Raw genomic sequence first — 17276 nt, forward strand, 5'->3', positions numbered from 1 at the left:
TAATGAGTGCTTTGTGATAATTTACTTGAACACACACATACATCCACATATATATGCTACATGAATATCTATTACGTTTGTATCACTGGAAATTTGAAAATAGAGAATTTTTTTAAAAAATCACTCATAATTCATTCTTTTGATGAAATTTGATGGGGTTTTCTGTATAAACTTTTATGTCATCTGCAAATAGTGACAGATTGACTTTTTCCTTTCCAATTTCAGTGCCTTTTATTTATTTTTCTTTCCAAATTGCTCAGACCAGCTCTTCTAATACTGTGCTGAGTAAAAGTGGTGAGAGTGTTCATCCTTGTCTTGTTTCAGATCTTAGAGAAAAAGCTTTCAGCTTTTCACCCTTAAGTATGATGTTAGCTGTGAGCGTGTCATATATGGCCTTTATTATGCTGAGATGTGTTCACACTATATCTGCTTTGTTGAGAGTTATTTTTTAGATAAATTGGTTTTGAATTTTGTCAAATGCTTTTCCTGCGTCTATGGAGGGGATCATACAATCTTTATCCTTCATTTCATTAGTGTGGTGTATTACATTGACTGATGTGTGAATATTGAACAATACTGGCATTTCTAAAATAAATTCCACTGGCTCATGGTTTATGATCCTATTAATGTGTTGTTGAACTTGGCTTGCTAATATTTTGTTGAGGATTTTGCATCTGTGTTCATCAGGATTATTGGCCTGTGATATTCTTGTGGCATGCTTATTTGATTTCGATTTTAGGGTAATGCTGGTTTCACAAAATGAGTCTGGAGCAGTCCTCTTGTCTTTTATTTCTTTATTTATTTTTGAAATATTTGAGAAGGATTGGACTTAATCTATCTTTGAATGTTTGGTAGAATTCAATAGTGAAGCCATCTGACCCTGGACTTTTTGGGAGATTTTTAAATTACTGATTCAATCTCTTGGCTAGTAATTGATCTCTTAAGGTTTTCTATTCAAACATCATTCAGTCTTAATAGGTTGTATGTTTCTAGGTATTTATCCATCCCTTCTAAATTATACAATTTGCTAGCATATAATTGTTCATGGCAGTCTCTTATGAGCCTTTGTATTTCTGTGGTATCAACTGTAATAGCTCCTCTTTCATTTCTGATTTTAATTACTTGAGTCCTCATTCTTCTTTTCTTGGTGAGTCTAGCTAAAGGTTTATCAATTTTCTTTATCTTTTCAAAGAACCAGCTCTTAGCTTTATTGATCTGTTAGTTGTCTTTCTAGTATCTACTTCATTTATTTCTGCTGTAGTCTTTGTTATTTTATTCTACTAACTTGGAACCTAAAAATAATTATAGGACCAGTTTTAAGAGCAATAGCTCCTTATATTGTGCTCATATTCTTTCTTTTCTTCTTATGAAAAATTACTTTATTTGCCAAAACAAAAAACCATAATGAGCTGCATTATTTTACATTTTTGCAAATCTCTTTAGTGGCTGATTTAATTGAAGATGTTCTCATATTCTTCAGTCTTGTTTCAAGGAAAAAAAAAAACAACCCTTTCACAAAGGAAAATAATTTGTAAATAGTGAGCTTGTATTTACCAGAAGGAGAAAATACATCGCCAACTTCAATTCAATTAAGTGAATTCACTTTGTCTTGTTTTTATAATTTTTTCATTGTTTCCTTCTGTATCGTTTTTGCCCTTTCCCTCTGTGTTTTGCACACAAAACCCTTTTTGTATCCTCAACACCAAGTTAGCCAGCTTTTTTTAATAAATGGGAAATCTTGTTACAAAGAACATCAGGAGTTCTCTTGAAATAATGGGGACAACAATCCTGAAAGGCTTGTATTATTTTGGGCTGACCACTTTGTGACTGTACTTTACATACATTCTCATTGGAATGTCAGCTCCAAAAAGACAGGGATTTTGAGACAAGCCTGATGTTTGGATCTGCTGAATGATGTTCCTGGAAAATCACCTTCATTTGATCTAGCCTTATAAAGGTACTGGAATTTGTAGGAGTATTTTGCCCCAATTACTTATACCTATTGAGCAAATGAACATATAGGAGATTATATAGATTAATTAGGACTAGGGGAATAGGAGATCATATAATAAAAGCCAGAAATCTAAATCAAGTCTAATTACAGCCATAGGTTTCCTTTTAATCTACACTCTTTGGCATGGGAAAAATAGGATGGAGTTGATCCTGTAAATTTTTTTCTTTATCCAATGTTTATAGGATGATTATGTGTGTGTGTATGAGAGAGAAAAAGTATTTGAGGAGTGAATTAGAATATACCTTAGAATTCTTTTCTCATGGGTGATCCCATCAGTTAGAATTATAGTGATTCATCCATCTAGGAAAACCAGCTCAAATTTATATCCTTCATAATGCATTTAGTACTGCCTATCAGTTAAATTTGATTTCTTACATATTTTGCCCCTATATAGCGATGCATCTATCTCTATTTCTTTTTATCACAATATAATGGATTATTTTGGAGCCTAAGAGTTTTGCCCTTCACCAGTCATAGTAAACATTCCCAGAAGCAAAAAAATTGTGTCTTATTTTAAATCTACCAGAAACATAGCCAGGTCTCAATGACTATTTGCTGAATTAAGTTGTTGAAGATATAACAACTGCTTCAGTTACAGAACAATAATAACTAACAATAATAATTTACCAAACACTTACTACGTGCCAAGCACTGCTCTAGGTGCTTTATATATAAAATTACATCTAATCCCCACAATAATCCTACCAAATAGATACGTTAATTATTGTCATTCTCATTTTCCCAATGATGCAATTAGGGCAAGATAAAATGCCCGAGATTACACAGTTAGTAAGGAGAGCTGAGGTTTCAAATAAGATCCAATTCTCAGCAACGTTCAGCTAAGAAATGAGCCCACGTCTTACCCTAATGTAGGATCCTGCCTCTTCATGAAGGTAGGAGAGGTGACTCGTGCCATGCTGTTCACTAGCACAGTATCCAGACGTAGGATCCAGGTCCCATCACAGCTAACCTAGTGGTATTCATACAGCTTCACTAAACTCTGAATTACTATAGCTGAAACCATATCTGCCTTACTGAAAGTCATGTCCTCCACCTTGCTATAAGGCCTCTCATTTAACTCATTCTAAGTAAGCATTTGATTGTTGAATTAATGATTGAAAACAAGTTTCCTTATATTTTTGTAATAATTTTATCCTAAAGTAGAAAGGTTGCTATTTGAGGCACACAATTGCAGTGTTAAGGTCTCTGTTTCTAAAGAAGCACATTCTTTATGGCTTTGTAAGCCAATGCTCATTTAGAAACTACATTTATTATTTTGGATAGCAAGTCTTAATAATACATTGAGCTAGTTTCTACAGTGACATTAATTCACCTGTATATCTAAAGCAACCCCTGAGGACTGTGTAAAATCTGAATGTAGATACTACAAGATTCCTTCCTCCGCCGGGCATCTGAGAGGTATGTCATGATGGCTAGTATTCAGCCACACATCAGTGAGTGAAATTTGGAAATGTCAAAGCTAGCAAAGAAAATGAAATCTGCGATTGAAAACTCACCCAGAGGTTTCAGTGAGGCTAACGCTTCTGAGCTCTGCAAGAGGCAGCGTGCCAAGTCCCAGTGCTATCTCAGCCATCACACAAACACACATGTGACAGTGACCATTAACAGACGCTCTGCAGGAGCCTGTGAGGAAATACAGCTCCATTAGCACCTGACTTGGCGCTCTTCTCTGTTTTATGCAGCGGGCTGACTTCTGTTTGGCTGCTTAGACAGACACACTTTCTTGTAATGTTGATATGTGGCCACAGTTTGGGTCTTTTTATTCCATGTTCTCATCAGCTTTTCTAATGTATAATTATTCCCAAAGGCTCCATTTGGACCACTAAGATGCAGGATGGACATAATCAACCTGAGAACCACATGACTAAAGGCTACATAAGTCTTATTGACAGGTAAGAAATAATTATATGCTATCTAATGCTAGAGTGTTTTACTTTTTTACTTTATTTTTTTTTTCTTTATTTTTGAAGTGGTAAAAAATGCGTTTATTGTTAAGAGTGTCTTTATTCCCTGATCACTGTGGCTATCAGGAGGGACAGGATAACCATGAGGGAAGAATAGGACAAAAAGTCCATAAGCATGGATTCTCGCTGGGGCTCTGAGATTACGTAGCTAGGTGCTTTCTGCCCTGTGCATAGAATTACTCTTCAGTAATATGAGAATTAAATGATCTCTAGAGGTCTGTCCTTTCCTCTGTAATTCAGTAATATTTTTCTTTGGAATATCATTCCACTTTTCTGAAAAGATTAGTCAGCATTCTCAACATAATAACTTCATACACGGGAAATCTGTAATTCCTAGACTCCCTTTTGTGTGTGTGCATGTGCTATGTAGATTAGTTCTTGGGTTTAAGTATTTCTATGAGTTTGAAATACTGGCTATAATATAGATGTCCTTAAAATATATTTCTTTCAAGTATTTGATCTCATTTATTTTCTTCTTTCTTCCTCTACTTTTCCCATGTAAGTTCAGCACAGTCACGTAAAAAAGTAAAATATTGAAAAAATTCTTAACATGAACTACACAATTAGGAGCAGTTTTTTTTTCTGAAGCTTCTGCATCTGGCTATGGTCATTAGAAGCATAGCCATGGATTAGCCAATTGTTAAGCCATTCGTCTGGCTATTATAGAATCACTAGGTTTGGAATGTCCAACCATTAAGCCATGCATTTTCATTATCATTATCCAATCAGGGATAATAAATATATTTAATGTAATTCTCTGAAGGCATCAGCACATATTCCAGGAGCTAGGACTCCAAGGGACTAGAGGAGAAAGACGAATTGTGGTGACCCTAATTTTCCCCAATGCTTTTCTTATTAAAGCATAGGAAACAGCAAGTCATGAGTTAAAAATCTAAGGAAATATTTTGATAGATTTACTGTTTCAGGGAAAAAAAAAATCAGAAATGTAGTTTCCATTGAGGATAAGGAACACTGGAAAATATTTCTGGTTTCAGTTCAGATTCCTGAAAGATTTCTTCCTAGAGCAAAAGCACTAGAAGTGGACCAGGCCTCACTCAGAATAAAATCATCTATTAGATCTATTGAAATAAGATGATATTCTAGAAGAAAATCTTATCCTCTCAGGGGAAAAAAAAAGCAAAACAGAAAAAATACAATGTCTAGAGACTATACAATGTTTCATACACTCTGTCCAGAATTTAAAAAGAAGTTACAGACATGCCTGAAGACAGGAAGAAATGATTAAAAACAAACAACCCAAAATTCAGACAATAGAAGCAGACACTTGTCTACATGTTGGAGATATTTACAAACTTTTAAATTACTGTGCAAAAAGTGATCAGAAAATAAAACACAGCATGCCTACTTTTCTCAGAGTATTGTAATCTACATAAAAACATGAAATTAAGTTAGAATAAAAACTCTAATAACTAAAATTATTATTTAATGAGCTAAACAGCAAATTAGAGACAACAAAAGAGAGGATTAGTGAACTGAAAGCTAGCTAAGTAAAAACATATCCAACTGACAAAGGGGAAGCATTATAAGCACAGAAAAGAACTTAACTAGTCATATGAGACAGAGTGAGAAGTTTAAGCATTTGTGAGTTTAAAGTATGAGGAGAGAGGAAATAGAATGAGACAAAAACGATATTTGAAAGTTATTTGGAAAGATTTTTTTCAAAACTGTTGAAAGATATCAAGCAACAGAGTCTCAAAGACCTATTAACTTGAAGCAAAATATTTACAATAAAAACACAGCAAAGTTTACCATACCAAAATTGCTGAAAGCCAAAGATGAATAGAAAATGTTAAAAGCAAGACCACAGAGCCTTCAAAGGCATAATAATAAGACTGATGGCTAGCTTTTCAATAGAAATAAAGTCAAGGTAAGTCTTTAACATTAATTACTTGACCAGATGAAAACAAAAACAAAAACAAAGACTATACACTTCCGACAATAACACAGGTTGAAATTTATAGGAAGATAAAGACATGCCATGTAAGCACCATGAAAAAGAACCTTTTTATGACTACATTAATAGCAGATGATGTAGCTCTGAGATATAGTATATATTTTAAAAGATAAGTTTTATAAAGGTAAAATGGTCAGTCTGCTGAAATAATTAACTCAAACATTTCTGGGCATCTAATAGCATAGATTCAAAAAATAGAAGGAAAAAAGTGAAACTAATAGAAATAAAAAAGGAAATAGATATATTTGAAAGTACAGTGAGGGATTTTAAAAAACTTTCCTTAAATACTAAAAGATCAAGCAGACAAATATTTCACAAGGATATGCATCATTAACCAGGCTGACTTAATTGACATATACAGGTCCCTAAATAACCAAACTGCACAACAAATATTCTTTTTTCAAATGCACATGGGACACTTAAAAAATTAACAATATGCTAGGCTGTAAAGCAAGGCTCAAGAAATGTTAACGGATTTGACTTGATGAGATTCACTAGTCTTGGATTTGAATGTAAACCAAAATTGCAAGACAAATAAGCTTTATCCACCACCACATTTATTTAGCTTTAAGCAAAGACACAAGACACACATATGCATGCTATATGTATATACGGATAGCAAAAGCCCAGTAGGAATCTCAGGCACAATACGCTATACACTCTTGGGATGTGCGTGATGAAGAAAGATGGGGCTGTATGTGTGTGAAGCCACTTCAACCCAGAGGGGCTCTTTTAGCTTTTATTAGAATATTGGTTACATACTCCCCTCTCGAAAATGTGCCTCAATCCCATTGCTCAGAGTAGCTCAACCTTATCAGTCGCAGGTTACTTTGAAAACAATCTCAACAATAACTTACAGGTGCTCAGTCAAAACATAGCATTTATTATAGATCCAGCTGGCTTCTATGAATTTCCTGACTTAATACTGCAGAACGATTTTGGCAAACATCATCCTTAGGTGTTTCTGAGGGTAGACAAAAGAATATAGATCAACTGTTAACCAATCTTCCAAATGGAAAACAATAACATGAAAATAATTATAACAGATGCAAATATTTGCATGCAAAGATACCTGCACCCAAGTGTTCAAAGCAGAACTATTTACAAGTGCCAAGACATGGAAGCAAACTAAATGTCAAATGACAGATGACCAGATAAAGTGGTATATATATATATCAGAATAAAAAAGAGTAAAAATAGAATAAAATAATGCCATTTACAGCAACATGGATGGACCTGAAGATTTTCATACTAAGCGAAGTAAGCCAGAAAGAGAAAGAAAATTACCATATGGTATCACTTATATGTGAAATATAAAAGAGATGACACCAATGAACTTATTTACAAAACAGAAACAGACTCACAGACATAAAACAAACTTATGGTTACCAGGAGGAGAAGAGGGCAGGGAGGGATAAATCTGGAGTTCAGGATTTGCAGATACTAACTATTACATATAAAACAGGTAAACACAAGGTCCTTCTGTAGAGCCCAGGGAACTATATTTGATATCTTGTAATAGCCTATAATGAAAAAGAATATAAAAAGGAATATATGTCTATATATCTATAACTGAATCATTGTGCTGCATACCAGATATTAACATAACATTGTAAACTGACTATACTTCAATTAAAAATAAATAAATAAAAATATTTGGAAATAACACAATACAGTTTTTAATAAGTGATAGTCCAAGACAGAACCAAAAGAGATAAAACTTTGTGGGATATAGATAAACTTTAGTTTAGAATGAAGTTAGAACAAGATTAGCAGATTAAACCCAGTGAATACAGGATGAAAGAAATAGTAAGGAATATAGCAAATGTACAATAGACATTATAAAGCAAAGCAAAGGTTATTTCTTTGGAAGTTATAATGTATTTGCTAGAATAGGTGATCGATAAACTGAGACTGCACAAAGTAGCAATGTTCACAAATTTTAAGGGGACATCACATTAAACTCCTTACATTAAAATAGTAAGATATTATGAACATTTTAATACCTTTATGTTTGGAAATCCACATAAAATGAACAAATTCCATGTGACAGAGGTCTCGTTGCATTGCATTGAGGAAAGAACAATCTGTTTAATAAATGGTGCTAGGACATCTGGATATCTCATAATAATTAAAAAAAAAAAAAAAAGAAACACTTGGTTCCTACCTTACAGTATTCACTAAAGTCAGCTGCAGATAGCTGTTTAACTTAAATGGGAAACATAAAACAGCAACGGTAAAACACAAAAACAGGAAACTTTCAACTTCTAGAAGATAACGTAGGAAAATCTATTCACAGTGTTCAGGAGACAAATATTTCTTAAACTGGACAAGGAAAGAACTGACTTAAAAAAAACTTTAGAAAGTATGACTATACTAAAATTAAGAACTTTTGTTCATCAAAGAGCAACACTGAGAAGATCAAAAGGCAAACCAGAGAGTGGGAGGAGATATTGGCCATACATGTATCATCAAAGAATTGAATAAAAGATTGAAAAGTCACTCTACAAACAAGTATATTCAAATATCCAGTAAAAAGTGATTGACCTCATTTATTTGGCAAATGTAAATGAAAAGCACAATAAAATATTACTACTTATACTGACTCAATTAAATAGCAAAAATAGAAAAATAAAATACTTAAAACTACCATGTATTGGTGAGGACGTGGTACAACTGAAACTCTCTTAAATGTTAGTGGGAATTTCAATCAATACAATCATTTTGATCAATTGCTCTGTATTATTTTCTAACTTTCAGTATACACACACCTGCAAGTACACTTCTATGTATTAGTTCAACATGAGTGCATAAATACACATACCAGAGGATACGTCCCGAGCAGCAGTATTATTACAACTCGAAAAGAAAATAATGCAAATGTCCATCAAGAGTAGAATGCAAGATATGATCTGTGGTACCGTCATCCTACATATTAATAATATTATCAAATTGAACTTAAATACATGAAATAATACACATGAATCTCACTGACAAAAATCTGAGTTAAAAAAAAGATACGAGGGAGTACACGCTCTCTGATTTTTGTCATGTGAAAATGAAATTGGGAAAAAACTAACTGATGGTTAGAGAAGTCAGAATAATGTTTATCTCTCAGGAGAATAAATACGTGGGGTGGGCCTGAGGCAGTCTTCTGGAACCCTGGTAATGTTCTGTTTCTCAATCTGGTTGTAGTTACACAGATGTGTTTACTTTTCAATAATTATCAAGCTATGCTATTATGATTTGTGAACCTTTCTATATATATTCTCCATTTCAAAAATAAAATAAAATGAGAAGTATTCTTCCTGGAGCAAAGAGATCACGTCATGAAGAATCTCTATTTTGTTCTCTATACGCTTGAAGAGCAGTGGGATCAGGTACTGCTAATCTCAAGGGACCAATTAGAAGATGAAAAATTATCTAGTTGTGTTTCTTAGAGAATTTGTGGATAACTAGAGGACTGGAATTGAACCAATGTTCTGAAATATTACAGCAGTTTGGCTATAAAGATTCAGCCTTAGGGATGTTAAATAGCTTTGCCAAATTTTTAAATAAGATATTCAGCCATCTTAGGGCTGGTTGTATAATCAGTTCCAGGAGACTGAGAACATTTTGATGGAGAAAGAGGTGGAAGGAAACAGAAGGTAAAGGAAATCACATTGCCTGTAAGATTATATTCTGTAATCAAACTGAAGCTACATTTGTCTTACCTCCTGGTGTGAGGATAGAATAGAAGGTAATAACTCATAACTATCTCTATCTGTAAACTAAAAATTCTGCTTCCCAGCTCTTGGCTTTGCCTATATCTGAACTTAAACTTAGAAAAATAGGAAACATTCACAACATCACACTTACACAAGTACTTTCAGTTCTTGTGTAATAGTCAAAGTTCACTTATCCATTCATCAATTTTATGACATAGTCACTCACTAAAGTACAGTTGAGAGCCAGAAAATGAGTAGGAAAAGGGCCTTAAGCAAAAGAGATGTCAGCAATAAGATTCATTCATATGCTCTCAGGAAAGTACCTCTGTATCTAACTCATGTCCTTTGATTTTTAATACTTTCTTAATTATCTGATTTCCATAAAATTGCAACATCAGAATTGAGTGTTCTGATATTCTAGAATATCAGTCGTGTTTTCCATGCAGTCTGTTATTTCAGATCCTGATTCGTGGCCTCAGTCTTTCTATTTGATGTGAAAGAGTTTGGTTCGTTTGTCACTTGTGTTCTTCCTCAGTGTCCCTGAGAATATAACCCTTTCTACACTATGCCTCGACTCTAGCAAAAAATCCTGCCCATTGTCCACACCAAAGGAAAACATGAGCATTGCTCAGATCTTCTGGGAGGACCCTCTGAAGCAGCTGGATCTTTCTGTAGGAAAATAAAATGTATTAAGGGTCATGTCTCCCAACTTGGGGTGACGGAAAACTAAAAGTGCTTGACAGCGAAGCTTCCTGGAGTGGTGGTTATGAACGATCCAATCAGGAAAGAGCAACTCTACAGGAGCCTATTGGACCAGGGGCACTGAAGCAATTAATTAAATTTAATTTGATTGAATAAATTAAATGCTGAGAGCAAAGCAAGAGGAAGTGGCAGAAATAAAACTAGAACAAAGCAGGAGAGCCAGTCTGGCTAATATTTTCTATTGAAATGACTAGCCTTGTTTAACATTTATAATAGAGCAAAGTTGTGTTTTTATTGTAGTTTTGAAATATTTATAATTTTGTATTAGAAATACATTCATTTTTGTCTCATTCGATTTGCTTCATAATTTGTTTTATGAATAATAGATATAAACCATTTTATATTCATATGTTATAAATATAAGAATATAAAGATATACAAACACTATGTCAGTATAAAAATAAAACATCAATGTTTTGATGTACAAAATAAATACATCTGCATGTATACAAATGTGTATATATATATATAAAATTCATAGATTACATAGATGAATAGAAAAATGCAGATCACTACGAGATACAGCGGATTTAAAGCAAACAATTGGAAATACAAGGTAGGTAAAAGCAGGTTCACCAGAGGAAAGTAACAGTGAGTCTGACAGTGATATAAAAGAGAAATATGTATCAAAAGGAAATATAAGAAATAAAATGAAGCCATCCAGTGAACAGCAAGTATGATCTCCCGAAGGAAAGTGCCACCATAGCCCAGAATAATTTTGACATCCATAATGATGACCCTGAGGAATATAAAAAATATTTATTGCACTTTTTGAAAGTAAGTATCAAATATTATAGCTCTGAGTTTATAAGAGTAACTAGGTTTCAGATGTGTCTGGGAGACTTGCAACGGTACAAAAACATAATTGATAAAGTAATTTTCTGAAAATCAAAAAAAAAAATGTGCTCATCTATGCCTCCGTTTTAAAATTATCCCCTGGCAGAAGTTCACTGAACGTTTCTATTTGAATCGAAGAGGCTTCCTTTGGTTAATGCACTTTTGTTAATTGCACGCTTAATGAGCCTCCACGGGAGACCCACCGGGAAGGAGCCGAGGTTGTATTCCTCAAGGAAATGCTTCTCAAGCTTCTCTGACATGTGTCCCCGAATGAACCTTTCTGTTCTACCAAGCCTCTAATAGTGTGGAGACTTGGAGAAATTCAACAGCAGTTTATGCCTCTCTGCTTACAAATATTAAAACAGCAGAGGTTTGGGAAGTTGCTGTTTTCCCCATATTGACTACCAGTTATGGGAGATCTTAACGATGTATAAAAATGTCACTAGTTTTATAAATCTTAGTAAAATATTAGAAATAGTTTTATATTATTTGTTATTACATTTTCTTCAAGGATGACACTATGAAGACTTCTATGATAAGCTGGAGATTTGTCAGCATGGTATATAGATTTATGGGCTGGTTAAACGATAAGCTTCATACATCCCAGTTAAATAAGTCTGTAAACAGACAAGTTTTCTATATTATCTGAGAAGATGAGTAGAAATTGATGAGCACATGTGTTTTTAGCTTAGTTGTTGCAGAGCTTGGTTAATACAGAGTTGCAATGAAGACATAAGAAGTAATGTCTAATAGATTTTTATTAACAGATTTTAATAAACTAATATTTATTTGCTGAGGAGTATACCATTGTGATTTAGTGACATACATGGATTCTGTAGTGCATATTTTTAAGTCTTTTAGATTATATTATAACATGAAGAGTAACTGAAAATTGGCATTATAAAGCAAAGATTTTGGACAGTTACTTTAATGAAAATGAGTAACTTGTAATTATCACATCTTTAATTATGACTTCCAGTGTATTTAACATTGACCTTTTTCTTTGAGCATATTGAACATATCAACTGAAAATATCCTTAAATTACTAATTTTCTTGCTCATATTTCTCTTACAGAAAAAGAAAAAAATAGCAAATTCTAGCCAAGCCAATGTTCACAAGCATTAGATTTCAATTAGTGGAGCCATGAGGTGTTCATTTTCCCTCAAGAAAAAGTACTTAAAAAAAAAAAAAACAATAAAAATTCAACTTTACCAATAACAAACTTATCCAACAATTTAGTAGAACGGTAGTGATTGGAGAACAGGTACAGATTATTCCTGTGTCTGAAATAGTACTGGCACGTAGAATTGTGGGAAAGGCAGCTCCTAAGATGTCAGGAAAAGAAGAACTGTATGCATTTCTTCCAGAACCGTCTGGTTTTTAAGACCTCATAATTACCATTTACTTGTGCTCACCAGTCCTCAGTTTGCTGGATGGGTGCAACTGCTCAAAAACAAAACTAAAATCGAGAAGAGAAACAAGTCTCTATCTATGTATAGGTAGATTTCAGGTTGGTGTTGCCAATTGAAAGTTGGCACTTGCCATCTGCCTCTAACGAGGATTAAATCGTGAGCTGCTGCAGCCACTGACCTTCAACACACCCTGAAAGGAGTTCAGGGTGGAGATGAGGAGTGAGGCACTCTGTGCTCCGGAAAAAATTGGCAGCACAAGCCTCCAGTTAGACATTTTTAGAAGATTTTATGAGCCCAAATTCTTGCATTTCTTCACACCTACAAAAGCACTAAAATCATTAACGGATCCATCTGCTCCTTGTGACAAGCAGTAACCTTCACAAGACTAGTTGGTAACCTTCTGCAAAAATGTGTGCTTGATTACATGTACTCCCCCTTCACCAAAATCACATATGTACTGACCTTCCCGCCGCCTCTTCAGAGCAGTTCCTCAGAGCCACCTGAAATGCTGTCTCCTGGGCTACACTCCTCATTTTGTCCCTTATAAAACTTAACTCACACCTCTCTTGTTGTGCATTTTTTTCTTCAGTCAACAGTTGTCTCTTTAGATGTAATGTGAGGCAGCTCTGCTAAGCGGGAGTCCTGTGTGTGAACTTGGCAGGTAGAATGAGCTGGAATGAGAGGATATCCAGGATGTGCATGCTGCCAGAAGCCACTATCAAAGTTTAAAGAGATCTAGGGAACACTGAGCCTCATAATCCCATAGCCTCAGCTTATTTCTTCATAGTTTTGTGATAACATAAATTATATTATCACTACTTTATGAGAGTGCAATTTTGGGGACTCCCATATTAACAGAATATTTTATTATTCAGTTTATTGCTATCACTAGTTAGGCACTTCCAAACCAGAAACCTATGATTCCCATTTTTCTCTTTTGGGTTCTTCTCATTTTATTTGCATGTATAACATCTGCTTAGCTCAGAGCTGGATATATGTATGATGGGACATTATGCTATACACCAGAAATAGACACATTATAACTGAATATACTTCAATTAAAATAAAACAAACTTTGCTGGTAATAGGAGCCTAAGGATTTTTATTTAGATATGTTTCAAAATTTAAAATATACACATTCAGAATACACATAAATACAAATGCATGCAAGCAATCACACCTTTACTTCCAGTCCATGTAAATGCTTAACAATTATTCTTAACATTTATTGTTACCAGCAGTTTGCCTTTTCATTTATTATCTTGGCTTCAAGTGGAATATGAATGTGATGTGAAGGGTCTTAGAATGGGTTTCTTAGAAAGAGATTCTGAAGATAAGGGATGACGTGTAGATTTATTTGGCAGTGACTCAGAGATTTACAACTAAAAAGTTAAGAAGGCAAGATTGAGCACGGGGAAAGCTGGATTGGAAGGCAGTTACAATTGAGATTTAGGTGGTCCTGGGAGATGCTCTGGAGCTGAGATGACTTGTTAGGGTGATCGCTCTTAGTGGGCAGATTGGGGGTGAGGAGAATGAATGGTGGCCTTGGGTCAAGAAGTTCCAAGGCCAAGAGCAATTCCCAAAGGCAGAAGCAGCTATAAGCCAGTGACATCTGATGTTCTCAAAAATTCAAGCACACAACCATGTCATACTGACATGGTACCAGTTTTCACTGCAGAGGGCTTTGGTTTTGTTTGTTAATTCTTCCTATATCCCCAAAGTTTAGAACAGTGCCTAGCAGAGAGCATGTGCTCAATGAATAAGTGCTGAAAGAAAATGATTTATCAAAATCTTCTCACTTGTAGCTTATTAGATCTATAAAATTCTGACAAATTAATCTATGAATTACGGTACAGACTGAGAAGAAAAACAACGTAGTGTTCTATTAAACATAGAACATAGACAGAAGAATAACTGTTAGAGAGGGGTCAGTGATGGTTGCTTCCGAGGAACTTTCAGTAGATGATAGAGAAATATTTGAGAAAATACAAATACTATATTCAAGGAGTTCTCTTTATTAAATGACAAAAGAAGACAGTATAGGTGAGACTATTTGGAGTTTTTTAAATCTCAATAAATGTCTGTGGTAACTTTGGAAATAGATATACCAGTTTATACTAGCATGTTTCAAATAAAAGTATTTTAGAAGACTTCAACTTGCATACCAATCAGAAAGTGTATTTTAAACAAGCATCCTAATTCATTGTTTAGGAAATTGTGGTGTTTTTGATTTGAAAAGTCTTATTTCATGTAACTGAATTGAAATCCTCAAAATATTTATTTACTAGGTCAACCAATTTGACTATTCTGATAAAGATGAAGTCTGTGCAAAAACTGAGTGCTTACTTTCTTTGATACACGTTAAAATTGGAATGATATAGAAAAGTATATCATGGCCCCAGGGCAAGCACAGAATGCAAATATGTGAAGCATTTTATGTGTATCATTTATAGAAGAGCAGAAATATCAAGCTGATCAAATCCCTTCTGGTAACATTTAACATCCTAAGAGAATGGATCAACAGCAATCATATATTCAGGGGAAAATTATGTCAGCTGTGGAAGGTTTAGTGAGTCAAGCTTTCCTACAATTATCAAGTCTATAGACAGTTCCTTACTGTGAGAAATCAAGGAATATTTTCCCCATGATCTCTTCTTAAGAACAGTACATGAAGATAAATGATAGCCAATCAAAGGATGTCTGGAGAAACTACATACAGGACTGGTACTGAATGCCTGATAAATGCTTACGTGTAAAACTTAGTACAAATGTGAGATTAGGTTACAAAACGGAATGTAAATACAGATGCTATGATCATGTAAACGACCCAACAAAACTTAGGAGGAGAAGGGATAAGGAAGTTAAAAGATGGAGAAAGTTCAGTGTTTGCCCCTTCTCTAATAGCTGATGGGTCAAGTGATTCATAAACATTTAAAGTACTTAGAAAGATAAATATTTAGGAAATCACATAAAGGAGGACAGAGAACTGAGGGAGAAGGTGGAATAATGTTATTTTATCAGTGCTTATATTAGGTAAATAATAGCTCAGCTGAAAAATAGATGGCTAAGTTTTTATATGGTAAATTCTTATATAATATTATTGTATAAAATGTAACGTTTAAAGTACAGAATAAATACAACATCCTTATATATTAGACGGCCTGTATACATATACACACACAGATACGGACGCAGTAATGGAAACCGCATAGCAAGGCTTGTATGTTAAAACTATGAAAACAGAAATTATAACCTAAAGTTGTCTGACAAAACTAATATGAAACACATCTTCCGTGCAATAAATATACAGTGAGCAATGACACATTAAAGGAAAAGATTTATAAAATGGGACACAAAGTAAACTCCAAATCTAAGTAATAAATCTAAGATACAGTAAAGAGACATAGATAAGACAGTGATTTAGGAAGTTTAACAGTAAATGGAGAAGCAAGGGTATTTTAAGTAAAAGCAAACAAAAAGGAAGTGTGCAATTTACAATGTTATCCCTTTTTGCATAACTATATACTGGATAACAGAACATTAACATTCATGAAGCAAATATTAAAGGTAAACTTGTTTTTTTCAGAGATGCCCACTTGTATCAGCAGAGTTTAATTCTCTCTCAGTCCACTAGAGATTACATATGGAAAAGAAAAAAATAAAATAGTTAGATCTGGTTGATACATAAGTAATTCTGAAAGTCATAAAAATAGAAAACATAATTTCCTTTCAGATGTCCATGGAACAGTCACAAACATTGACCATATTTAGTTTGCAACAAATTAATCATAATGCCAAATGAAGTTCCCTAAATTAATAACAAAACCAGAAATGATCCTCCCACAAAGAAATTAATATACTAATATAATCTATATTAACTACTATTGAATAAAAGGAAAAATACAAATATAAACAGTAAAGTTTCAGTAAAACCAAAATAATAGTTAAAAATAACAATTATTCAGAACCAAGAGGATTCAGCAAAATGAATGTTCTGAGATAAAATTATAATCTTGAATAATTAATGAAAAATAAGTTAATAAAACTTTCCATACAAAAATTAGAATAAAAATGACTAAACATATGAAGAGAGTCTGAAGAAAATTATTAATGACTATAAAAGAAATTAGTTTAAATTAATCAGTGGAATTGTCGACAATTGTAGGCAAACAAATGTTTGCTCTTTAAATTAAAATAACAACATAGAAACATCGAATTTAACCTATGTGGGAAGAAATATAAAATCAAAAAATTGCAAAATAATAAAAAATGAGGATGAAAAAGCCCGAGTTAATTACAAGAATAAGAAGATTATATTGCACAACACAAACTTGACAAACTCTATAAAAATGGATAAGTTTTTAGGAAATGTTTGTTACCAAAATTTACCACATAAACAATTAAAAGCTTAAAAGGTCAACTTTCCATAGTGGTCATAGAGGGTGTGTTAAAAAAATTAATTAAAGGAAACAGTTTAGATGGTACAAACTTCAACACTTCACAGAGGAAAGTCCTTTTGGAGAACTGCAGAGTGGGGTGGAAGGCAGGAGGTTTTTATAGGAGAAGGAAACACGAACAAGGAA

Source organism: Camelus dromedarius, chromosome 5, assembly GCF_036321535.1.
Source record: "Camelus dromedarius isolate mCamDro1 chromosome 5, mCamDro1.pat, whole genome shotgun sequence".
Lineage (NCBI taxonomy): Eukaryota > Metazoa > Chordata > Mammalia > Artiodactyla > Camelidae > Camelus > Camelus dromedarius.